The sequence below is a fragment of the Pongo pygmaeus genome, chromosome 7 (genome assembly GCF_028885625.2).
Source record: "Pongo pygmaeus isolate AG05252 chromosome 7, NHGRI_mPonPyg2-v2.0_pri, whole genome shotgun sequence".
NCBI classification, from domain to species: domain Eukaryota; kingdom Metazoa; phylum Chordata; class Mammalia; order Primates; family Hominidae; genus Pongo; species Pongo pygmaeus.
In genome coordinates this window covers 101,176,318-101,202,317 of record NC_072380.2, presented here as the reverse complement: position 1 = coordinate 101,202,317, position 26,000 = coordinate 101,176,318, and positions in this window count along the sequence as shown.

The window sequence follows — 26,000 nt, the reverse complement described above, 5'->3', positions numbered from 1 at the left end:
TTTTAAGGCATTTCCATACAGTTTTCCAAAATAGCAATATGAATTTACTATACCAGGAACAATGTATAAGATTTTTGTTTTCTCCACATTTTCACCAATACTTTTCATTTTTGGAGAATAGCCAGTCTAACAGGTGTGAAATGATATTTCATTGTGATTTAAATATGCATTTCTCTGATGATTAGAGATGTTGAGCATTTTGTTCATATATTGCTTGGTCATTTATATGTCTTCTTTTGAGAAATGTCTATTCAAGCCCAAGGCTCTTATTTTAAAGGGATTGTTTTCTTGTTATTGATAGTTTGAATTTCTTACATATTTTGGATATTAGCCTTTTATATGATGCATGATTTGCAACTATATTCTCCCAATCCATGAGTTGTCTCTTCATCCCATCAGTTGTTTCTTTTTGTTGTTCAGAAGCTTTTTATTTTTATGAAATCCATGTGTCTATTTTTGCTTTTGTTGCCTATGCTTTTGGGTTATATTTAAAATTTTTTTGCCCAGACCAATGTCATAGGGCATTCTTCCATGTTTTTTCTTTTAGTAGTTTTATAGTTTGAGGTTTTACATTTAAGTCTTTACTCTATTTTGAGTTAATTCTTATACAAGGAGTGAGATAAGAATCCATTTTGATTTTTCTGTGTTTGAATACTAGTTTTTCCAACACTATTATTGAAGAGACTGTCCTTTACTCATTATGTGTTCTTAGCACCTTTGTGAAAAATCAATTGACTATGTATGTGTGAGTTTATTTCTGGACTGTCTTATTCCATTGGTCGATATGTCTGTTTTTGTCAGTACCATGCTGTTTTGACTACTATAGCTTTGCAATATATTTTGAAATCTGGTAGTGTAATGTATCTAACTTTGTTCTTTTTGATCAAGTTGCTTTTGCTATTTTGTGCATATGAATTTTAGGATTGCTAACTCTATTTTTGTAAAAAATGCTATTGAAAATTCAATAGGGATGCCATTAAATTTGTATATTACTTTGAGTAGTATGTACATTTTTAAAAAATTTCGATCCATGAACTCAGGATATCTTTCCATTTATTTGTATCATCCTCAGTCTCTTTTATCAATGTTTTATAGTTTTCAGCATACAGATTGTTTACACCTTTGGTTAAATTTACTCCTAAGTATTTTTTTTTTGATGTTTTGTAAGTAAGATGGTTTTTTAAATCCCTTTTCCAGACAGTTTGTTGTTATAGAAATGCTACTGATTTTTGTAAGTTGATTTTGTATCCTGCAACTGTATTGAACTAATATATCAGTTCTAGCAGTGTTTTGATGAAGACTTTAGAATCTTCTGTATAATTTTTAACTGAGACAATTTCAGTAAACAGAAATAATTTTCCTTTGTTAATTCTGATTTGGATGGCTTTTAGTTCTATCTCTTGACTCTGCTCTGGCTAGGGCTTCCTGTCCTATGTTGAACAGAAGTGGTGTGAGTGGACATCTTTATCCTGCTGGTATTTTAGAAGAAACGCTTTCTGCTTTTCACCATTAGATGTGATGTTACCTGTAGGCTTCTCATATATGACCCTTGTTGTGTTGAGAAACATTTCTTCTATACCTAATTTGTGGAAAGTTTTTAAATCATGAAACCATGTTGAATTTTTTTCAAATGCTTTTTCTGCATCTATTGCGATGATCACATCGTTTTTGTACTTCATTCTGTTAATATGTTGAATCACATTTATTGATTTGTGTATGTTGAGCCAACCTTGCTTGGCAGGGATAAATCCCACTTGATCATGGTGAATGATTTTTTAATGTACTATTAAAAATGTTTTGATAGCATTTGTGGAAAATTTCTACATCTATATTAATTAGTTATATTGACCTGTAGTTTTCTTGTAGTGTCTTTGATTGGCTTTGGTATCAGGGTGATACTGGCCTTGTAAAATTAGGAAGTATTCCCTCCTCTTGAACATTTCAGAAGACATTTCAACATTGAGTTAGATCAGTATTAGTTATTTTTAAATGTTTGGTAGATGTCAACCATAAAGCCATCTGATCCTTGGCTTTTGTTTGATAACAGACATTTAATTATTGATTCAGTCTACTTATTTGTTATTGTTCTGTTCAGATTTCCAATTTCTTTTTGTTTTAGTCTTAGTAGGCTATATGTTTCTAGAAATGTATTCATTTGTTCTAAGTTGTCAAATTTGTTGGTATATAATTCTTGATTTAAATTTTTAAGTAAATTTGGTGGGTACATATTAAGTGTATATAATTGTGGGGTACATGAGATGTCTTGATATAAGCATGCAACTGAAATAAGCACATCATAGAGAATGGGGTATTCATTCCCTCAAGTGCTTATCCTTTGTTCTACAAAAATTCAAATGCATTCTTTTAGTTATTTTTAAAAGCGCAATTAAAAGTTATTATTGACTATAGTCACCCTGTTTTATGATCACACAGTATGTCTTATTCATTATTTCTATTTTTTTCTACCAATTAACAGTCCCCACCTCCCCCCCAGTCTACCACTATCCTTCCCAGTATCTGGTTGTCATCCTTGTACTCTCTGTATCCCAAATTCAATTGTTTTGATTTTGAGATCCCACAAATAAGTGAGAACATGTGATCTTTGTCTTTCTGTGCTTGGTTTATTTCACTTCACATAATAATCTCCAGTTTTATTGATGTTGTTGCAGATGAGAGGATCTCATTTTTTATGATTAAATAGTACTCCATTGTGTATATGCACCACATTTTTGTTATCTATTCATCTGTTGATTCACAACTAGGTTGCTTCCAAATTGTAGCTTTTGTTAACATTGCTGCAACAAACATGAGAATACAGGCATCTCCTGGATATACTTATTTCCCTTCTTTTAGGTGAATACCCAGCAGTGAGATTACTGGATCATATAGTAGCTCAATTTTTAATTTTCTGATAAATGTCTAAACTTTTCTCCACAGTGGTTGTACTAATTTACATTCCCACTAACAGTATATGAGGGTTCTCTTCCTCCACACCCTCGACAGTATTTGTTACTGTCTGTCTTGGATTAAAGCCATTTTAACTGGGGTAAGATGATAATTCATTGTAGTTTTGATTTGAATTTCTCTGATGATCAATGATGTTGAGCACCTTTTCATATGCCTGTCTCAAAGACATGTCTTTGATAAATGTCTATTCAGGTCTTTTCTTCCATTTTTTGATCGGATTATTAAATTTTTCCCTTCAGAGTTGTTTGAGCCCTTTATATGCTCTGGTTATTAATCTCTTGTCAGATGGGTGTTTTGCAAATATTTTACCCCATTCTGTGGGTTGCCTCTTCACTTTGTTGATTGTTTCCTTTGCTATGCAGAGGCTTTATAATTTAATGTAATCCCATTTGTCCATTTTGGCTTTGGTTGCCTGTGCTTGTGGAGTATTGAAAAAGAAAGTTCTGCCCAGACCAATGTCCTGGAGATTTTCCCTAATGTTTTCTTATCATAGTTTTACAGTTTGAGGTCTTAGATTTAGGCCTTTATTTTGATTTGATTTTTGTATATGGTGAAAGATAGGCTCTAGTATCATAATTCTCCATATGGATATCCAGTTTACCCAGCGCCATTTATTGAAGAGACTGTCTTTTCCCCAGTGTATGTTGTTGGAAACTTTGTCAAAATTGAGTTCACTGTAAATGTGTGAATTTGTTTTTGGGTTTTCTATTATGTTCCATTGGCCTATGTGTCTGTTTTTATGCCAGTACCATGCTATTTTGGTTACTATAGCTCTTTAGTTTAATTTAAAGTCAGACAATGTGATTCCTCCAGTTTTTTTTCTTTTTACTTAGTGTAGCTTTGGCTATTCTGGACCTTTTATAGTACCATATTAATTTTATATTTTTTTCTATTCTTGTGAAGAATATCATAGGCATTTAGGTATGGATTGCACTGAATTTGTAGTGTGATTTTGTTATTATGGATATTTTAACAATATTGATTCTTCCAATCAATAAACAAAATATTTTCCATTTGTTGGTGTCATCTTCAATTTCTTTCATCAGTTTTTTATAGTTTTCATTATGGTAATCTTTTACTTATTTGGTTAAGTTAATTACTAGATATTTAATTTTATCTGTGATTGTTATAAATGGGATTTTTTTTTAAATTTCTTTTTCAGGTTGCTCACTGTGGGCATATCGAAATGCTACTTATTTTTGTATGTTGATATTGTATTCTGCAGATTTACTAAATTTTTTATCAGTTCTAATAGTTTTTTGGTAGAATCTTTAGGTTTTTCCAAATGTAAGATCATGTGATCTGAAAACAAGGATAATTTGATTTTTTTCCATTTCAGTTTGGATGTCCTCTATATATTTCTCTAGTAGGACTTCCAATACTTTGTTGAATAACAGTGGTAAAAGTGGGCATCCTTGGCATGTTCCAGAGTGGCTTTCAATTATTCCTCATTCAGTATGATACTAGCTGTGGGTCTATCATGTATGGTTTTTATTATATTGAGGTATGTTCTTTCTATACTCAGTTTTTGAAGGTTTTTATAAGGAGGAGATGCTGAATTTTATTAAATGCATCTTGAAATCATCATATAGTTTTTATCCTTCATTCTGTTGATATGATATATCACATCGATTGATTTGCATATGTTGAACCATCCTTGCATCCCAGGAATAAATCCCACTTGATTATGATGAATGATCTTTCTAATGTTTTGTTGAATTTGGTTTGCTAGTACTGTGTTGAGGATTTTTTAAATCAATATTCATCAGAAACATTGGCTGGCAGTTTCCTTTTTTTTAAATTTTTGATGTGATTTTGTCTGATTTTTGTATCACAGTAATACGAGTCTCATAGAATGAATCTGGAAGCATTCTCTCCTCCTCTGTTTTTCAGAATATTTTCAGTATGATTGGTATGAGTTCTTCTTTAAATGTTTGGTAGAATTCAGCCATAAAGCCATCAGGTTGTGGGCTTTTCTTTACTGGGACACTTTTTATTATGACTTTAATCTCATTACTTGTTATTGGTCTGTTTAGGTTTTGAATTTGTTCCTTATTCAATTGTGGTAGGTTGTTTGTGTCTATGAATTTATCCATTTCATCTAGATTTTCCAATTTATTGGCACATAGTTTCTCATAGCAGCCCTTAATGATCCTTGAAATTTCTGCAGTATCAGTTGTAATGTCTCCCTTTTCATTTCTGATTTTATATATTTGTAACTTCTCTCTTTTTTTCTTAGGCTGACTAAAGGATTTTCAATTTTGTTTAACTTTTTAAAAACCAACTTTAGTTTTACTGATCTTTTGTATTGTTTTCTTCATTTCAAATTTATTTATTTCTCCTCTAATCTCATTTCTTTTCTTCCATTAATTTCAGGTTTGGTCTGCTCCTGCTTTTCTAGTTCTTTAAGCATTGTTAGATTGTTTATTTGAAGTTTTTCTCTTTTTTTGATGTAGGCACTGATAGCTATAAACTTTCCTGTAAGTACTGCTTTTCCTGTATCCCATGGGTGTTGGTGTGTTTTGTTTCCATTATTAATTGTTTTAAAATTGTTTCAATTTCTTTCTTCTTTTTTTATTATTATCATACTTTAAGTTCAAGGGTACGTGGGCACAACGTGCAGGTTTGTTACATAGGTATACATTTGCCATGTTGGTTTGCTGTACCCATCCAACCTGTCATTTACATTAGGTATTTCTCCTAATGCTATCCCTCCTCCAGCCCACCGCCCAACAACAGGCCCCAGTGTGTAATGTTCCCCTCCCTGTGTCCATGTGTTCTCACTCTTCAACTTCCACTTATGAGTGAGAACATGCTTTTTTTGGTTTTCTGTCCTTGTGACATTTTGCTGAGTATGATGGTTTCCAGATTCATTCATGTCCCTGCAAAGAATTCATCCTTTTATATGGCTGCATAGTATTCCATGGTGTATATGTGCCACATTTTCTTTATCCAGTCTATTATTGATTGACATTTGGGTTGGTTCCAAGTCTTTGCTTTTGAGAATAGTGCCACAATAAATATGCGTGTGCATGTGTCTTTATAACAGCATGATTTAAAATCCTTTGGGTATATACCTAGTAATGAGATTGCTGGGTCAAATTTCTAGTTCTAGATCCTTGAGGAATTGCCACACTGTCTTCCACAATGGTTGAACTAATTTACACTCCCACAAACAGTGCAAAGTGTTCCTGTTTCTCCACATTCTCTCCAGAATCTGTTGTTTCCTGACATTTTAATGACCACCATTCTAATAGGCGTGAGATGGTATCTCATTGTGGTTTTGATTTGCATTTCTAGGATGACCAGTGATGATGAAAATTTTTTCATGTCTATTGGCTGCATAAATGTCTTTTTTGCGAAGTGCCTGTTCATATCCTTTGCCCACTATTTGATGGGGTTGTTTGATTTTTCTTGTAAAGTTGTTGAAGTTCTTTGTAGATTCTGGATATTAGTCCTTTGTCAGAGGATAGGTTGCAAAAATATTCTCCCATTCTGTAGGTTGCCTGTTTACTCTGATGATGGTTTCTTTTGCTTTGTAGAAGCTCTTTAGTTTAATTACATCCCATTTTTCAATTTTGGCTTTTGTTGCCATTATTTTTGGTGTTTTAGTCATGAAGTCTTTGCCCATGCCTATGTCCTGAATGGTATTGCCTAGGTTTTCTTCTAGAGTTTTTATGGTTTTAGGTCTTACATTTAACTCTTTAATCCATCTTGAGTTAATTTTTGTATAAGTTGTAAGGAAGGGATCCAGTTTCAGCTTTCTACTTATGGCTAGCCTGTTTTCCAAGCACCATTTATTAAATAGGGAATCCTTTCCCATTGCTTATTTTTGTCGGGTTTGTCAAATATCAGATGGTTGTAGATGTGTAGTGTTATTTCTGAGGACTCTGTTCTGTTGCATTAGTCTATATATCTGTTTTGGTACCAGTACCATACTGTTTTGGTTACTGTAACCTCATAGTATAATTTGAAGTCAGGTAGTGTGATGCCTCCAGCTTTGTTCTTTTTGCTTAGGATTTTGCAGGCTCTTTTTTGGTTCCATATGAAAATTAAAGTGGTTTTTTCCAATTCTGAGGAGAAAGTCAGTCATAGCTTGATGGGGATAGCATTGAATCTATAAATTACTTTGGGCAGTATGGCCATTTTCACGATATTGATTCTTCCTATCCATGAGTATGGAATGTTCTTCCGTTTGTTTGTGTCCTCTTTTATTTCATTGAGCAGTGGTTTATAGTTCTCCTTGAAGAGGTCTTTCACATCCCTTGTAAGTTGTATTCCTAGGTATTTTATTCTCTGTAGTAATTGTGAATGGTAGTTCACTCATGATTTGGCTCTCTGTTTGTCTCCTCTTGGTATATTGGAATCCTTGTCATTTTTGCACATTGATTTTGTATCCTGAGATTTTGCTGAAGTTGCTTATCAGCTTAACAAGATTTTGGGCTGAGACAATGGGGTTTTCTAAATATACAATCATGTCATCTGCAAAAGGAGACAAATTGACTTCCTGTTTTCCTAATTGAATACCCTTTATTGCTTTCTCTTGCCTGATTGCCCTGGCCAGAACTTCCAATACTATTGAATAGGAGTTGTGAGAGAGGGTATCCTTGTCTTGTGCCAGTTTTGAAAGGGAATCCTTCCAGTTTTTGCTCATTCAGATATTGGCTATGGGTTTGTCATAAATAGCTCTTACTATTTTGAGATACATTCCATCAATACCTAATTTATTGAGAGTTTTTAGCATAAAGGGCTGTTGAATTTTGTCAAAGGCCTTTTCTGCATCTATTGAGATAATCATGTGGTTTTTGTCATTGGTTCTGTTTATGTGATGGATTACATTTATGGATTTGTGTATGTTGAACCAGCCTTGCATCCCAAGGATGAAGCCGACTTGATCATGGTGGATTAGCTTTTTGATGTGCTGCTGGATTCGGTTTGCCAGTATTTTATTGAGGATTTTTGCATCAATGTTCATCAGGGATATTGGCCTAAAATTCTCTTTTTCTTGTTGTGTCTCTGCCAGTCTTTGGTATCAGGATGATGCTGACCTCATAAAATGAGTTAGGGAGGATTCCCTCTTTTTCTATTGATTGGAATAGTTTCAGAAGGAATGGTATCATCTCCTCTTTGTACCTCTGGTAGAATTTAGCTCTGAATCCATCTGTTCCTGGACGTTTTTTGGTTGGTAAGCTGAGAATTATTGCCTCAATTTCAGAAACTGTTACTGGTCTATTCAGAGATTCAACTTCTTCCTGGTTTAGTCTTGGGAGAGTGTATGTGTTCAGGAATTTATCCATTTCTTCTAGATTTTCTAGTTTCTTTGCATAGAGGTGTTTATAATATTCTCTGATCATAGTTTTTATTTCTGTGGGATTGGTAGTGATATCCCCTGTATCATTTTGTATTGCATCTATTTGATTCTTCTCTCTTTTCTTGTTTATTAGTCTGGCTAGCGGTCTATTTTGTTGGTCTTTTCAAAAAACCAGCTTTTGGATTCATTGATTTTTTGAAGGGTTTTTTGTGTCTCTGTCTCCATCAGTTCTGCTCTGATCTTAGTTATTTCTTGTCTTCTGCCAGCTTTTGAATTTGTTTGCTCTTACTTCTCTAGTTATTTCAATTGTGATGTTAGGGTGTTGATTTTAGATCTTTCCTGCTTTCTCTTGTGGGCATTTAGTGCTATAAATTTCCCTCTATACACTGCTTTAAATGTGTCCTAGAGATTCTAGTACATTGTGTCTTTGTTCTCATTGGTTTCAAAGAACATCTTTATTTCTGCCTTCATTGTGTTATTTCCTCAGTAGTCATTCAGGAGCAGGTTGTTCAGTTTCCATGTATTTGTGCAGTGTTGAGCGAGTTTCTTAATCCTGAGTTCTAATTGGATTGCAGTGTGGTCTGAGAGATAGTTAGTTGTGATTTCTGTTCTTTTACATTTGGTGAGGTGTAGGGTCCAGCCCTACAGGACCAGTGGGTTTTTCTCTTTATGTGTGGAGATGAGTGATCGTAGAAATAAAGACACAAGAGAAAGAGATAGAAGAAAAGACAGCTGGGCCTGGGAGACCACTACCACCAAGACACAGAGACTGGTAGCGGCCTCAAATGCCTGGCCACGCTGCTATTTATTGTGTACAAGGTGAGGAAGCAGAGGAAGGAGTGTGAGTCATCTCCAATGATAGGTAAGGTCATGCGAGTCACGTGTCCACTGGACAGGGGGCCCTTCCCTATTTGGTAGCCGAGGCAGAGAGAGAGAGGGGACAGCTTACATCATTATTTCTATGCATTTCTCGGAAAGATCAAAGACCTTAATACTTTCACTAGTTCTGCTACTGCTATCTGGAAGGTGGAGCTAGGTGTACAGGGCAGAATATGAAAGTGGACTAGGAGCGTGACCGCTGAAGCACAGCATCACAGGGAGACGTTTAGGCCTTAGGCTGGCTGCGGGTGGGCCTGACTGATGTCAGGCCTTCCACAAGAGGTGGTGGAGCAGGGTGTTCTCTAACTCCCCCGGGGAAAGGGAGACTCCCTTTCCTGGTCTGCTAAGTAACGGGTGCCTTCCCAGGCACTGGTGCTACCGCTAGACCAAAGTCAGCTAAGTAACGGGTGCCTTCCCAGGCACTGGCACTACTGCTAGACCAAGGAGCCCTCTAGTGGTCCTGTCCGGGCATCACAGAGGGCTCACGCTTGCCTTCTGGTCACTTCTCACCGTGTCCCTTCAGCTCCTAACTTTGTATAGCCTGGTTTTTCCTAGGTAATAATTATAGTACAGGTAACAATTATAGAACAGAGATTAATATAATAAAGAGTAATGCTATAAACTAATGATTAACAATATTCATATATAATCATGTCTATATTCTATTTCTGGTATAACTATTCTTATTCTAAATTTATTCTTTATTATACTGGAAGAGCTTGTGCCTTCAGTCTCTTGCCTCGGCACCTGGGTGGCTTGCCACCCACACTGAGGAATGTTTTACTTCCAATTTTGGGATCACTTTTAGAATAAGTGCAATGTGGTGCTGAGAAGGATGTATATTCTGTTGATTTGGGGTGGAGAGTTCTGTAGATGTCTATTAGGTCTGCTTGGTCCAGAGCTGAGTTCAAGTCCTAGATATCCTTGTTAATTTTCTGTCTCATTGATCTGTCTAATATTGTCAGTGGGATGTTGAAGTCTCCCACTAATATTGTGTGGGAGTCTAAGTCTCTGTAGGGCTCTAAGAACTTGTTTTATGAATCTAGGTGCTCCTGTATTGGGTGCATATATATTTAGGATACTGTTAGCTCTTCCTGTAATTGATCCCTTTACCATTATGTTGGTTTAAAGTCTATTTTATCAGAGACTAGGATTGCAACTGTCTGTTTTATCAGAGACTAGGATTGCAACCTCTGCTTTTTTTTTTTTTTTTTTTTTTTTTTTTTTTTTGCTTTCCATTTGCTTGGTAGATCTTCCTCCATCCTTTTATTTTGAGCCTATGTGTGTCTTTGCATGTGAGGTGGGTCTCCTGAATACAGCACACTGATGGGTCTTGACTCTTTATCCAGTTTGCCAGTCTGTGTCTTTTAATTGGGGCATTTAGCCCATTTACATTTAAGGTTAATATTGTTATGTGTGAATTTGATCCTGTCATTATGATGCTAGCTCATTGTTTTGTCCATTAGTTGATGCAGTTTCTTCATAGCGTTGATGGTCTGTATAATTTGGCATGGTTTTGCAGTGGCTGGAACTGCTTCTTCCTTTCCATGTTTAATGCTTCCTTCAGGAGCTCTTGTAAGGCAGGCCTGGTAGTGACAAAAGCTGTCAGCATTTGCTTGTCTGTAAAGGATTTTATTTCTTCTTCACTTAATGAAGCTTAGTTTGGCTGGATGTGAAATTCTGGGTTGAAAATTCTTTTCTTTAAGAATGTTAAATATTGGTCCCCACTCTCTTCTGGCTTGTGGGGTTTCTGAAGAGAGATCCACTGATAGTCTGATGGGCTTCCCTTTGTGGGTAACCCGACCTTTCTCTCTGGCTGCCCTTAAGATTCTTCCTTCATTTCCACCTTGGTGAATCTGACAATTATGTGTCTTGGAGTTGCTCTTCTCGAGGAGTATCTTTGTGGTGTTCTTTGTATTTCCTGAATTTGAATATTCATCTGTCTTGCTAGTTTGATGAAGTTTTCTTGGATAATATCCTGAAGAATGTTTTTTAACTTGGTTCCATTCTCCCCGTCACTTTCAGGTACACCAATCAAATGTAGATTTGGTCTTTTCACATAGTCCCATATTTCTTGGAGGCTTTGTTCATTTCTTTTCACTCTTTTTTCTCTAATCTTGTCTTCTTGCTTTATTTCATTAATTTGATATTCAATCACTGATATCCTTTCTTCCACTTGATTGAATTGGCTATTGATGCTTGTGTATGCTTCACAAAGTTCTCATATTGTGGTTTTCAGGTCCATCAGGTCATTTAAGAGCTTCTCTACACTGGTTATTCTAGTTAGCCATTCATCTAACATTTTTTCAAGGTTTTTAACTTCCTTGCAATGGGTTAGAACACGTTCCTTTAGCTCAGAGAAGTTTGTTATTACCGATCTTCTGAAGCCTACTTCTGTCAACTCGTCAAACTCATTCTCCATCCAGTTTTGTTCCCTTGCTGGTGAGGAGTTGTGTTCCTTTGGAAGAGAAGAGGAGTTCTGATTTTTGGAATTTTCAGCCTTTCTGCTTTGGTTTCTCCCCATCTTTGTGGTTTTATCTACCTTTGGTCTTTGATGTTGGTGACCTATGGATGGGCTTTTGATGTGGATGTTCTTTTTGTTGATGTTGATGCTATTCCTTTCTGTCTGTTAGTTTTCCTTCTAATAGGCTCCTCAGCTGCAAGTCTGTTCGAGTTTGCTGGAGGTCCACTCCAGACCCTGTTTTCTTGGGTGTCACCAGCGGAGGCTGCAGAACAGCAAATATTGCTTCCTGATCCTTCCTCTAGAAGCTTTGTTCCAGAGGGGCACCTACCTGTATGAGATGTCTATCAGCCCCTACTGGCAGGTGTCTTTCAGTCAGGCTACACGGGGTTCAGGGACCCACTTGAGGAGGCAGTCTCTCTGTTATCGGAGTTCAAACGCCGTGCTAGGAGAACCACTTCTCTCTTCAGAGCTGTCAGGCATAGTTGTTTAGGTCTGCAGAAGCTGTCTACTGCCTTTTGTTCAGGTATGCCCTGCCCCCAGAAGTGGAATCTAGAGAGGCAGTAGGCCTTGCTGAGCTGCAGTGAGCTCTGCCCAGTTCGAGCTTCCCTGCTGCTTTGTTTACACTATGAGCATAGGACGGCCTATTTAAGGCTCAGCAATGGTGAACACCCCTCTTCCCACCAAGCTCCAGCATCCCAGGTCAATCTTAGATTGCTGGGCTAGCAGCAAGCAAGGCTCCATGGGTGTGGGACCTGCCAAATTAGGCACAGGAGGGAATCCCCCAGTCTACCGGTTGCGAAGACTATGGGAAAAGCACAGTTGGCAGGAGTGTACTGTTCTTCCAGGTACAGTCACTCATGGCTTCCCTTGGCTAGGAAAGGGAAATCCTCCGAACCCTTGCACTTCCCAGGTGAGGCGATGCCCCACTCTGCTTTGGCTCACCCTCCATGGGCTGCCCCCACTGTCCAACCAGTCCCAATGAGATGAACCAGATACCTCAGTTGGAAATGCAGAAATAACCTGTCTTCTGCATCGATTTTGCTGGGAGCTGTAGACAGGAGCTGTTCCTAATTGGCCATCTTGGAAGCGACTCCTCCTTCTTCATTTCTTTATTGTCCTTCTGGTCTTTCATGATCATATTGTTTAATTCCGATGTACTTGTATAGTTTCCAAAATTCTTTTTGTTATTAACTTCTAGTTTTATTCCATTCTGGTCAGAGAAGATACTTGATATAATTTCAATTTTTTTTAAATGTTTTAAGACTTGTTTTGTGACCTAACATATAATCTATCCTTGAGAATGATCCATATGCTGAGGAAAAGAATGTGTATTCTGCAGCCATCAGATGAAATGTCCTGTAAATATCTATTTGATCCATTTGTTTTATAGTGCAGATTAAGTCTGATGTTTTCTTGTTGATTAAAATTCTTCATAATAGTCTCATGATTATTTGTATTTCTGTCTTATCAGTTGTAATGTCCCATCTTTAATTTCTGATTTTATTTGAATCTTCTCTTTTTCCTTAGTCTAGCTAAGGGTTTGTCAATTTTGTTTAGAGTTTCAAAAATCTAGCTCTTTGTTTTGTTGATCTTTTCTATTGCTTTCTATACCTAGCTCATTTATTTTTTTCTACTTACATTTTTTTTTCTCCAATCTTGTTATTTCCTTCCTTCTGCTCACTTTGGGTTTAATTTGTTTTTTTAATTCTTAGAGTTGTAATTTAGATTGTTTACTTGGAATCTTTCTTCTTTTTCTATATAGGTAATTGCTATAAACTTTTGTCTTAGAACTGCTTTTTCTGCAACACGTAACATTTTGTATAATGTGTTTCCACTTTCAATTGTCTCAAGATGTTTTGAATTTTTTCCTTTAGCTTCTACTTTGATCCAATCATTTTTAAAGAACCAGTTGTTTACTTTTAACATATTTGTTAATTTTCTATGATTCCCCCTGTTATTGATTACCGGTTTTGTACCATTGTGGTTGAAAAAGATACTTGGTATAATTTTAATCTTTTTTTAAAATTTATTAAGACTTGTCTGGTGACCAAACCTATTGTCTATTCTGGAGAATGTCCCATGTGCACTTAAGAAGAATGTATATTCTGTTGCTGGTAGGTGAAAGTTTCTGTACATATCTATTAAATCCATTTGGTCTCAAACATAGTTCAAATCCAATGTTTTCTTGTTGATTTTCTGTTTGGATAATCTGCCCAATGTTGAAGGTAAGGTATTAAAATCCTCTATTATTGTTGTGTTGTAGTCCCTGTCTTTTTTCAGATCTCTGAATACTTGCTTTATATATTTAGGTGCTTTGATGTTGAGTGTGTATATATTTACAATTACTGTATCCTCTTGATGGATTGAACCATTTATCACTATATAACAATCTTTCTTTTTCCCTTTTTAAAATTTTTGCCTTAAAGTCTATTTTATCTAAAATAATTTTAGCTACCCCTGTACTCCTTTTGTTTCCATCTGCATGGAATACTTGGTTTTCACATTCCTTTGCTTTCAATCTATGAAGGTTCTTTAAGATGGAGAGAGTCTTTTGTAGACTACATATTCACTCTATGACTTTTAATTGGAAAATTTAATCAATTTACGTATAAAATAATTATTGATAGTTAAGAACTTGCTAGTTCAATTTTTTAAATAATTTTCTGGTTGTTTTCTACATCCTTTGTTTCTTTCTTGCTTTCTTTGGGGTTTGGTTGCTTTCTGCAGTCATACAAGCTTTGGACGTTTCATTTTTATCATTTGTGTACCTATTATAGGCTTTTGCTTTGTGGTTACACTGAGGCTAACATAAAGCATCCTATACTTATATTAGGCAATTTTAAATTGATAACAACAATTTTTGGTTGCATATACAAATTCTATACTTTTACTTCCCCACCTCCTATATTTTATATTTTTGATGTCACTTTTTTAATAATTTGTATTCCTTAACAAGTTATTGTGGCTCTAGTTGTTTTTAATAGTTTTGCCTTTTGATTTTTTTAATAGAGATATAATTGATTTATTCAACACCATTACAGTATTAGAGTGTTTTGGGTTTTACAGTGTACTTACTTTTACCAGTAAATTTTATACTTTCTTATGTTTTCATGTAACTAATTGGCAACCTCTTCCTTCAGCTTAAAGTACTCCCTTCAGCATTTCTTTAATATAGGTGACAGAGTCTCCTCACTTTTGTTTGTCTGAGAAAGTCTTTATCACTCTTTTGCTTATAAAGAAAGGATTTTTGGGTACTGTATTCTTGGTTGGCAGACTTTTTATTTGTTTTAAAATGTTGAATATTTCATTCAACTCATTCTGACCTGTAAAGTTTTTACAGAGCAAGCCACTGATAGTCTTATGGAAGTTCCCTTGTATGTGAGGATTCAGTTTTTTCTTGCTGCTTTTAACACTTTCTCTTTTTCTTTAACTTTTGATAATTTAATTATAATATGTCTTGGCATAGGTCTCTTATTTGATGTCTTTTGGGCCTTTGATGTCTGGCTTTCCTTTTACTTCCTCAGGTTTTGGATTTTTTTCTGCCATTATTTCTTTGAATATATTTTCGGTCCCTTCATCTGTCTCTGTTTCTTCTGCAAAATTTATGATGCCCTGTAAGTTTTTTAAGCTATCTTTACGAATATTCCTTCTTTTCTTCTTTGTGCTCCTTAGATTGGATGATTTCTAGTTACCTGTGTTTGAGTTCACTAATCTTTTCTTGAGTGGTCTAGTGTGCTTTTGAACCCTTCTATTAATTTTTTCAGTTCAGTTACAGTATTCTTCAAATCTATGATTTTTATTTGTTACTTGTAAATACTTTCTATCTCTTTAAGTTTTCAGTTTGCTCTTGCATTGGCCACTCTCTTGACTTTGGTGAGCATCTTTATAATTATTATTTTCAATTCCCTGCCAGGTAAATTACATATCTCCATTTCATTCTGATTGGTTGCTGGAGATTTATATTGTTATTTTGTTTGGATTATATTTCCCTGTTTCTCCTTGACTCTGTTTTAGCTTCTGCACATTAGATAACACAGCTACTTCTCCCAGTCTTGTCAGACTGGCTTTATGTAGGAAACAGTTCTTGCCAATTCATCTAGTTCAAGACTTTAAGGTGCCTCTCAAACATATGTATTTGTAGAGATTGCTGTCTCTGTTTTTGGTGGCCCTATGGAGCTTAGGGTATGCCTGATCCTATCAGTACTCTGAGACTAAAACTAATAGGAGCCAGACTCTCTAGACGTAGTTGGAAAGTTTGGGATGTTGGCTGTGTGTTTCAGGTCTTTCTATCATCATGGTGAGGCTAAGCATGAGTCTTTGTCGCTCACACTTCCTGCACTAAGCTAAGTAGAGGATTTGTGGAAAATGTCCGTTTTCACATTCAGGCTGTGCCCTCTGATCCTGGGGAGACAGCTGCTAGAAACGTTCCCATTGTACACCTATGTCTTTGTTTTCTATGGTATACTGCCATTCAGAAATGCATAGCCCCATCTACTCATAGAGCTAGTCCATTAAAGAGAAGATTTTTTCAGTAAAAGAAGTTGTTGTACTTGCTGCATGATCAAACTTTCTAGAAAAAAGTAGGTAGGCCTAGATTTATCACTGGGGTGAGACAGAGGGAATGCTTATGAGGTGTTGAGCTTTGACTCTAGCTGCTGATGGGCTGTGGTTTGTTTTGTTTTCTCCATTAGGTTCCTGATGCAAGTTTATTAGAAGGCAGACTATCAAGTAGACACCGAACGTGAGTGTTGTAAATCCCTTCAGAGAGAAAAGGGGAGTTACACGTTCCTAACCCCTTTCTGCACAGCCCCCAGAGAATATAACCCCCGCAAGTGTTTGCACATTCATTTAAAATTACCTCTCTATTCTGTGATCTAGAGAGACTCGTGGATGCCTACTCATTTTGTTTCCAGAGCTAAGAAGTTTAGGACTGAGTCCTCTGGGAGGTAGCTGTACAATTTGGAGCAGTTGCTGCATAACATCTAACAGAAGGAACGAGGGAGTTGCATTTTTAAAGCCCCTTTTCTGTACTACTTCTGGGAAATGAAGCCCACACAAGTGCTTACACATCCATATAAACCTGACACATTTTTGTGGTCTAGATATACTCACATATACTTTGTCTTTTTTTTGCTTTTGAGCTGGGAGGTTTAGGATGTATTCCCTTAGGTGGGAGCTTTAAACGTTGGGGCACTCAATGAGGAAATGAACTCCTTCCAGGAGGGATTAAGTTATATGGAATTTTTGCTAGGGTGAGCCATGAGAGCAGGCTTAAAAGAACTAGTCTGCTTCTTAGGTTGTTGGTCAGGCTAATGCTTGTCTGTCTCTTTAATATCGCAATGCAAGTTAGTTAGGAGCCAGCTCAACAAGTAGCCATTGGATGAATGGGTTATTAACCACTTCCAAGTAGAAACATGGGGCTTCATTTCTTAAATTCCTTCTCTGCTCTGCTCCTAGGGGACAAAGTCCCTAGAAGTGCTCATGCTTTCATATCAAGCTGCTACTTTTTTCCTGTGGTCTACAGAGACTTATATGTGTCTAATCTCCTCTGCTCCCAGGGTTCATTATTTAAGAGCCAAATTGTGGAGAGCCTTAGAGTTACAATGCTACACGTGAGGTACAAACTTTCCACAGAGAGAAGCAAAGTTTGAGAATTTCTTTCTCAGTTGTATGGTACAGTGTCCAGAGTGGGATCTATACCCTAGTGTTCCTCACCTTTTTCTACTTGTTTGGGGTGGATGCTTTCTCGGTTGCCCAATGGGTAGAAGTCTCTCAACTTGTCTATGATGTCCTCTTAGAGGGAATTGATCTACAAATAGATGTTTACTTGGCATATCCATGGGTGGAAGAAGAGCAAGAAGATCCACATTTGTCTATGTTGCTGATGTCACTACAATTTTTAGCTTTAATTTTGCTATTTATAAAATTGGTGATAATAATAACTGCCATGTAAATTCATAGAATTGCTGCATTCCAAAAGGTAATGATATAAAAATAATTTCTGAATAATAAAATCAGCTTTCTCTATAAAGAAATTTATAATTTATAAAGACATTTTCTTTTGCGTAATTCCATTAATGTGTAGATTCTGGTGATTAATATTATTTCTCCTTCTATCATGAGCCCTTTTGGGAACCTAGTATTGATAATAACAGAATCTCTGAAATCTCAGAATTAGAATAAATCTTGAGTTAGCCTTTTCATTTTCTCTAAGACTCACATAAAGCTTGTCTCTAAAATGTAACTTCAATCTCCATGAGATTAACCAGTATTAACTTGAACACTTATAGACTGCTGAAACTAATGACCTGTCTATAGTTAAGGTTTTATTTATGACAACTGACATCTTTCTTCCTTTAATTCACAGCCATTAATACTATTTTTGCCTTCTGCTGCCATGCAGAAATTCTTTTTCATGACAGAGTAAAGCATTTTCCTTTTATCTGCTGCTTTCTCCTATTCAAACTCTAAAACCCATGTATCTTCACTCTGACTGATTCCTTCACTATATTGCCCATTTGGGGTAACAGGTCTGTCTCTTGCTCATTACTAGTCTTGAGGTAAATAGGGCCAATTGTGTGGGTCTTCTTTAGAGCAGTCCCCAGTTCTTGATTTAGAAGGGATTTAAACTGAGCCTCGTTTCTTCCCTTTAGAACGCCACAGAACTCTACTTCCCAGGTTATGCCATGAGGGAAAAATTACAGTCATGAAGGAACAAACTGACGTTAAAATAAAAAGAAACTCTCACATTCTTTGATCATAAATACTTCAGTTTTTAGCATTTGTGGCACTCCTGTGTCCTTCCTCCTCCCACTCTATACAAATTAGGTCTTCCTGCTCCTACCTCATGCCCACTATTGCCCTTGACCCATATGCCCCATCCCTTCACCTTCATCCTTATGACTGCACACCTGCTGATAGCCCTTATCTACTGCATGCATTTTGACAATTCTAAATAATTGTTTCCATCAGTTCATAAGTGCACAAACATGCCTTTGCCTCACTGATTTTACAGAAAACAAATCAAATCAATCCCTCATATGCACAGTTATGACTAAGTTCTTTGCTTGTTTTTAAACTTTTTGAAAAAAATAACTGTAATTGCTATATACTCTTTCTCACCTCACATTCTTTCCTCAAAATCCACTTAAATCATACTTTATTTAATTCCTATCATTCCACAAATTGTGAAGAGTCCAGATAACCAATGAATATATGGTTCCAAATGTATGGTAAATTATCTCCTTTAAATTTCTTACTTGATTTCTCAGCAGGATGTGACAGAATTAATGATTCTTTTCTTTTGGAAACACCCTCTCTTGGTTTCTGGGAACCCTCACTTATCTGATTTTTCTTTTTATTCTCAGACTCATTTGATATTATTTGCTGCTTAACCACTCAGTGTTAGTGTCCCTGAGGCCTGCCTTGCGCTACTTTCTCTATCTAAAACGTAAATACCATGTGCAAGTCAATGGTTTCCAAATATGTTTCTTCATTCCAAGAATAATTCTGAATTCCAAACTCATACTTAACAGTTGCTAACTTTATATTTCCTCTAGTATGTCTAACCTATATCTTAAACCTTGACTTTGTTTATCCTTCATTCTTCCCCAATTTTAATCCTTGTTGCTACAAGGCATTGCAATCTACATATTTGCTCCAGCCAAAATTCTAGAAATTGCTTTTATTTATTCTCTAGCCCATCCCTTCATATCCACCATCACTAGATTTTTTTGCTCTACCAATAAAATGTATTCCAAATCCATTCACTTCTCATCCACCTCTCTCCACTCACAGTTTTATCTCCTCACTGTTATTTTTGTCCTAAGTTTATCTTTGTCTTGAGTGACTGCAATAATCTCCCCGAGTCTCCCTGCTCCCACGTTGGCCTGTCTACAATGCATTTTTAATGAGGCATTGAATATAATACTTTCAAATATAAATAAAAACAAAATTATAAGTATTTTATTTCATTCCACTAGAATATACATTCCAGGAGAGCCAGGGCTTTCTCTCCCATATTCACTGCTATATTCCTGCTTCTAGAATAATAGATGAGAAGTGGTTGATTCTCAGAAAACATCAGTGAATAACTGACTAATGAACATATTTTCAAGAAGAATGTTGTTAGGCAGGCACTGAAAGTATTGTCACTGGAAATATGGGTGAGAGACCAGAATTTTCTACCTTGTCAGCAGGTCTCTAATTCTCTCTCCTGGTTTATTTATTCCTCTTGTCCCAATCTTTCTGCATCACTATCTCCTTCTGTCTTCTCTGTTTTCCTTCTCTTAGCTCTGTCACTGCTTTAATTAAGTTTTCACTCCATATGCTGCTTGTCTCAGAGGAAAAAACTTGTCTGTAATGTTCATCAGTGGGATGGGCCCCAGGGAGATTAGCAATGTGTCCTGTTAACTGATTTTTAAAATAAAGAATACTTGCCAGGGAGCTCAGCATATACGGACTTCTACCAGGAATTGCTTGCTTTTTACAGGGCATGGCTGTGAATTCCCACACTGGCCCAGTCACACCTCTGGCCAGTGTGTCAAAATCTCTCAAAAGCAGAATGCCCAGACCTGAACTCCAGTTCTCCAAGGATTAGTACGCTCTTTTTAATCAAGCAGATACTCTACTCTTAGAGCTTCATTCTCCATAAGATATTCTGGCAAGCTCATCACATTTTTTAACTCATGTGAGCTAAAGTCTCTTTTCCACACATGTTGCCATTATGTGATACCTCACACACTTAAATGGTTTAGCAGAGTACATGGTATATGGCGAACACTTAAAATGTGGTATTTTAATAATTATTAATTTAATTTATTATTACTGAAACAAATAATAACCACTATCCTTTGGACACTTACTTCCTACTCCCTATTGATTCAATTAACACAGTTATTATTCCGTCTATATTTCTCCATTTTATTCACAAGGATAAATGTTTGTTAAACAGCTCTCTAAAATCCAGACATAATATATTTATACTGTCTTCCTAACAATAAGATAATGAAAAACATCCTCCAAGTTTTTAAAATATATTATCTCACTGGAATTAACACTGGTGCTAGTATAGGAAATGATTTCAACTATGGAACACACCGATTTGGGCAGCATTTAAAGTTGTAGATCATTGCAAGTGACGAGAAGATTGGGTTCTCAAAAAGAAAAGGATCTTCTTTCTTGTCAAAAATTAAATCTCCACAAATGATATAGAATTATATAATAATAGATACTTGGAAATAATACAAGACTTGTCTCTCTTTGTAAAATACCCTAACATAAAAATTTTCCCTTTTGGAAATTCCATTCATAATTCAATTTGAAAACTTGTCTTGGACACCATGAACAGTTAGTATATGTTTTCATTGGATGCCCCCCCCCCAAAATTAATTATAGCGATGTTGGTCATTTTTAAAAAATTATCATTCTGCACTAAAATATTTTATAAAAATGAATTCATCTTGTTGACCTTTACTATTTCTACTTAACATAATTTATTCCTGATCTTCTCTATTCCTCCCAACTCTCCTATCCACCCCCATTCTCCTATGAAACACAACCTTGCTGCGCTGTTGGTACATTCTCCCTAAAGGGTAAACTAGCTAAAACACTCAGAAAATAACTAGAATGAATACTTTTGAGAAAATGTAAATAAACTATCTGAGTAAGTATTGATAAAAATAAATAAGACTCTAAAGAATTGAAAAGGTAGATTAGAAGAGAGATCTGAGAACAAGGCATTTTAGTATTAAAATAAAATTATGCATAAAGTTTAAGTATTTATAATATTTTATTTATTTTTTTAGAATGTTTCTTCATTGATTGTTGGTTTTCCTCAAGCTCTGTTCAAAAGCCTTTATTTCCTGACTCTCCTCAGTTCTCCTAGATAGTTTCTAAGCTTCAGTTGCCATTGATACCTAAATAGCTATGCCCCACCAAACAGACATTAATAAGAGGCTTCATGATTCTTCATACAATTATTGAGTCTCCATCTCCCGGTATGTTCCTCCAGGTGCCACAAATATGCACATGTTCAAAGTGGAGTCACACTTTCCTCTGTGAACGTGCTCCAGAGTGTCCCAAGTATGCCATGCTTTCTTCCCATTGTACAGGAAGATTGCGTTTCCAATCTTTCATCTGGAGATACTCATCTTTGTGTGTGTGTGATTTCTGCTTATTCTTAGGTCCAGAAATAGACAAACGTTCTTCCAGAAAGGCTTTTCCTGACTTAGTTTGTGATATAGTCTTCTTTCGGTGCTTCCAGTCACAAGGCACTGTATCTCAGTTCAGACAAAACTTCTATTTCAATTGCCTATGTACATGTCTATACCACTGAATGGTCTAGCACCTTGTCTGTTTTGTGTCATTTGTGTTTATTTATAAATTAGCATGGTATCTATAAAATAGTAGGCATCCAATAAATAAATCCACTTATTGAACCCTTCTTAAACATTTGCTATGGAACAGACACTCTCTTAGATATCAAAATCATATAAATACTAGTAAGCCTTTTTCTTATTTTCAAGGGCAACTAGGAGAGCGTGCTGGTAGTCAAACAATTATACTAAAAGATGAAGTGTTGTAAAAACCATAGGACAGGTACAAACTTAGTGGTGGCAAAGTCGTGATGGGATAGAAAGCAAGGTTATACCAAGGGTCGGGATTCATAAGAAAAAAGATAGCAGATGGCTGAATGAGGAAGAAGAGATTTTTTTTTAATTCTGTAAAAGAAGTGTTTATGGAACCATTTTATTGAACATCTACTATTTACCAGTTGTTTTGCAGCAGGATATTTTATACACGTGATCTAATTTAACAAATTTGACTAATTTGACTAATCATAACAAATCTATGATGTAGTAATTACTGAATTCTTATTCCAAGCTCATTGTTACCATTTATCAAAGAAAAGATAAAATAATTTGCTGGTAAGGTGCTGAGTTTAGAAACCTAGATCTGCTGGCTCCAAATGCAATGCTATATAGTGAGTCCTTAAATGATGAAGGGTTAGAATTGATTATGTATTCAGGTACTGATGTGAAGGCAGATAGAGTTGCCAGTGGGCAAAACAAACAAACAAACAAAAAACTAAATAAGTAAAAGAACTGAGTTCTTTAGGTTGGAGTATTGTTAAAGAATCTTTTAATGATCCATATGTCTCTGAATGTAAATTCATCTGCTGTTCAAGATGTGGCATGGTAGATGCTCCAATAATGATGCATATATATCTTGTTAACTAAATAAAACAGGGCCTAGATTATTAGCAAAAACACTACAAAGAGAGCTTTATATGGCACGCTAATATGAAGAAATCATTAAGTAATTTAAGCCTGGAATTGGGCTAAGAAGACCTCATGTGTTTTTCGAAAAATAAATAATAATTTCATTAATATTTATAAAATAAAATAAATTAGTGCTAAGCAGTAGCAACATTCTATCAAGATGTAGGATAAATCATGAGTAAGAACAGGGAACCACCACTGTCTCACATAAATCTTTTTAAATAGTACTTACTAGCATTTATTGTGATTTTTTCTTTGCCTATCTATCTACCTAAGCCAAACCATAATTTCTTAAGAGAAGCATCTAGGTGTAGCACATTCTCCATTTTAACCCAACATCAGAGCAGTTGTGCCACATAGTAATTTTTTGTTAAATATCTATTAAGTAAACATTCAACGTAGTTATGTGAGCAATATTCTAATTCTAGAGGCATCCTTGTGGACATGTGATAGGGAGATTTCCTTCGTCTGCAATTCGTATTTCTATGAGTTATATATGATTTTCATGCTGAACTGCTATATTAGTTTGAAGGTAGAGTCAGGTTATAACTATTGAATTTGGTTTCAAACAAAAATATTTGTGAGAATCTGCTATTTTCCAGGAATTATTCTATTTGGTTGAGGTATATTAATGAACAAAATAGACCTAAATCCCTGCCCTGGTACTACCTACAGTTTAAGATAAATCTTTTATTATCATTTCCTTCCTTCGATGTCTATAAATCCCAGAAGAAAGCAAGCCTCCAATAGTTAGAATTCATCAAATGAATCTCATAAAATATGTATTATTTATTTTATTTTTGCCATACCTTTAACCAAAATAATTTGATTTCTGCCAAATAAAAATAACATTAATAGTTGTTTAAATGGCATTAAAGGACCTACTAACCATAACCTGTCTTCCAAATTAACACATTTATATTTAATAAATTAACTACTTAGCCATATACAATGTAGAATTGTATTTGAAACCATTGTTTTGAGACTTCCTTCAAAATATTCTCATGCTATGGCACTTTTTAAAATCTAATGTAAGAAACTTGCATAAAACAGAAGTTTCATTTAAATACAAATGACTGGTGAATTATATGTCATCCAATATCTCTATATCTCACACTTTCTGTTCTTTTGATGGTTTGGAACACCAATACATTTGGAAGAGAGATACTTTTCTAGTTATGCTGACCAATTTCATGCACTGAAAGGGCATTTTGTATTATCATACGTCTTAAAAATGTTATTGTTTTAGTCACTTTCATCTTGTCATTCAAGTAAAAAAAAAAAAAGAAAGAAACCTGACTAAGCTTCTATGGAGGACAAAAGTAAGAATAATTGCTAAAAGTTATTAGTGAAGTAAGCACAGTCTCTATGAGAAGAAAGAACCTCCAAATAGTTCTCGTGTCTAATAAGGAAGTAGTCTCCCTTGGAAAATTATCTATTGCAATTTCAAATACAGGAAAGGCAAACTTCTGTTAAGGATACCATAGGAGGTGTTTGTATTTTGAGAAAGAGAGTGAACTACAGTATGCTTCTCTAACTCAGCAAGGTATGGAAGTCAATATAAAAGCTTGTCAATAAAACAGATTTTAGGGTTGCAAATTCATCTGCCTTTATTTAATATGTCTGGGATGTTGAAGTTTTCAAAGCATATTTTGAAGGGTCATGGCCTTGTTTTCTAGAAGGGACTTCAATGGTCACCACCTAGCAAGGAAGATAATTACATGGGGTGGAAGTATGACGGGGGCAGCAGTGGGACAGTGGGATTGCGAGGGGGACAGGGCAGGCCAGCGGGGAATAGGGAGAATGGATTCTGAATGAAAAGGACTTTGGAGTGCCAATCTATACTACAATCCAAAAATTGATTTTTTTAAAAAAATTTAGGAACGTTGTTATTAGAGAAAGACTTTCTTCTCTTACAAATGGTAAAAACCTGTCATCATGTATCACCTTGAAATTTCTTTGTAATGTGAACATCCAGTAAGATATTATAAACTAGGCTGGGTGTGGTGGCTCACACTTGTAATCCCAGCACTTTGAGAGGCCGAGGCGGGCGGATCACAAGGTCAGGAGATCGAGACCAGCCTGGCCAATATGGTGAAACCCTGTCTCTACTAAAAATACAAAAATTAGCCGGGTGTGGTGGCACGCACCTGTAGTCTCAGCTACTTGGGAGCCTGAGGCAGGAGAATCACTTGAGCCTGGGAGGTGGAGGTTGCAGTGAGCCGAGACTGCCCCACTGCACTCCAGCCTGGGCAATGGAGTGAGACTCTGCCTCAAAAAAAAAAAGATATTATAAACTATATCACCGCCATTTGTAGTAAATTAACTTCACCACTTGTAAATGTTAGCTGTTTTGATTGGACATTTAACACAGCAGCTTTGGGACAATCTGGGAAATCAAATAATGATGTTCAGCCTCCTGCTGCTACTCACTTGGCAGATAGGAATCACTTATCTTAGTCTAGACAGAAAAGCTATCTGCCCTGCCATTGCATCCAGAGGATGTGGAGGTAAACAGATTTCTCTACCAGAAGTTCCTTTTTCTGCCACAGTTTATTTAAATATAGGAATTTAAAGACAAATCAAACAGCAATGCTACTGTGTCATGTTAAAGAGTTTTCGATTATGCATCCACAAATACAGGGAAGATTTCAGTAGGAAATCATGTCAAATAATCTTTCTCCTAGCATCTTATACCTTTAAAATTAATCAGTACAAATACTCTGGAAGGTCTCTAATGTTCCATTCAATCCTTTGCAAAAATTGTGATGAGTTGTGGTTGGGGAAAGAATTTAGAAAATCTGAAAGAGAGCCTGTTATTCTGTGGAGAACCCTTCCAAAATCCAACAACATCATTAAATAAATCTTAATTTAAGAATAGTACAACATAGTAACTTTTAAATCCTAAAGAAACAGAATAGAATATAAATGCAATATACTGTGTTCATATTCATTCGCATGTACGTGCATGCAAAAAAATAAATTTGCATCCTTAGGTATTTAATTTTCCATAGACATCTATCCATGTGAACTTTATTTTATTTTTCTTGTTTTCATTTTTCTTTCTCTACTTTAACTGGCATAAATACAAAAAGAA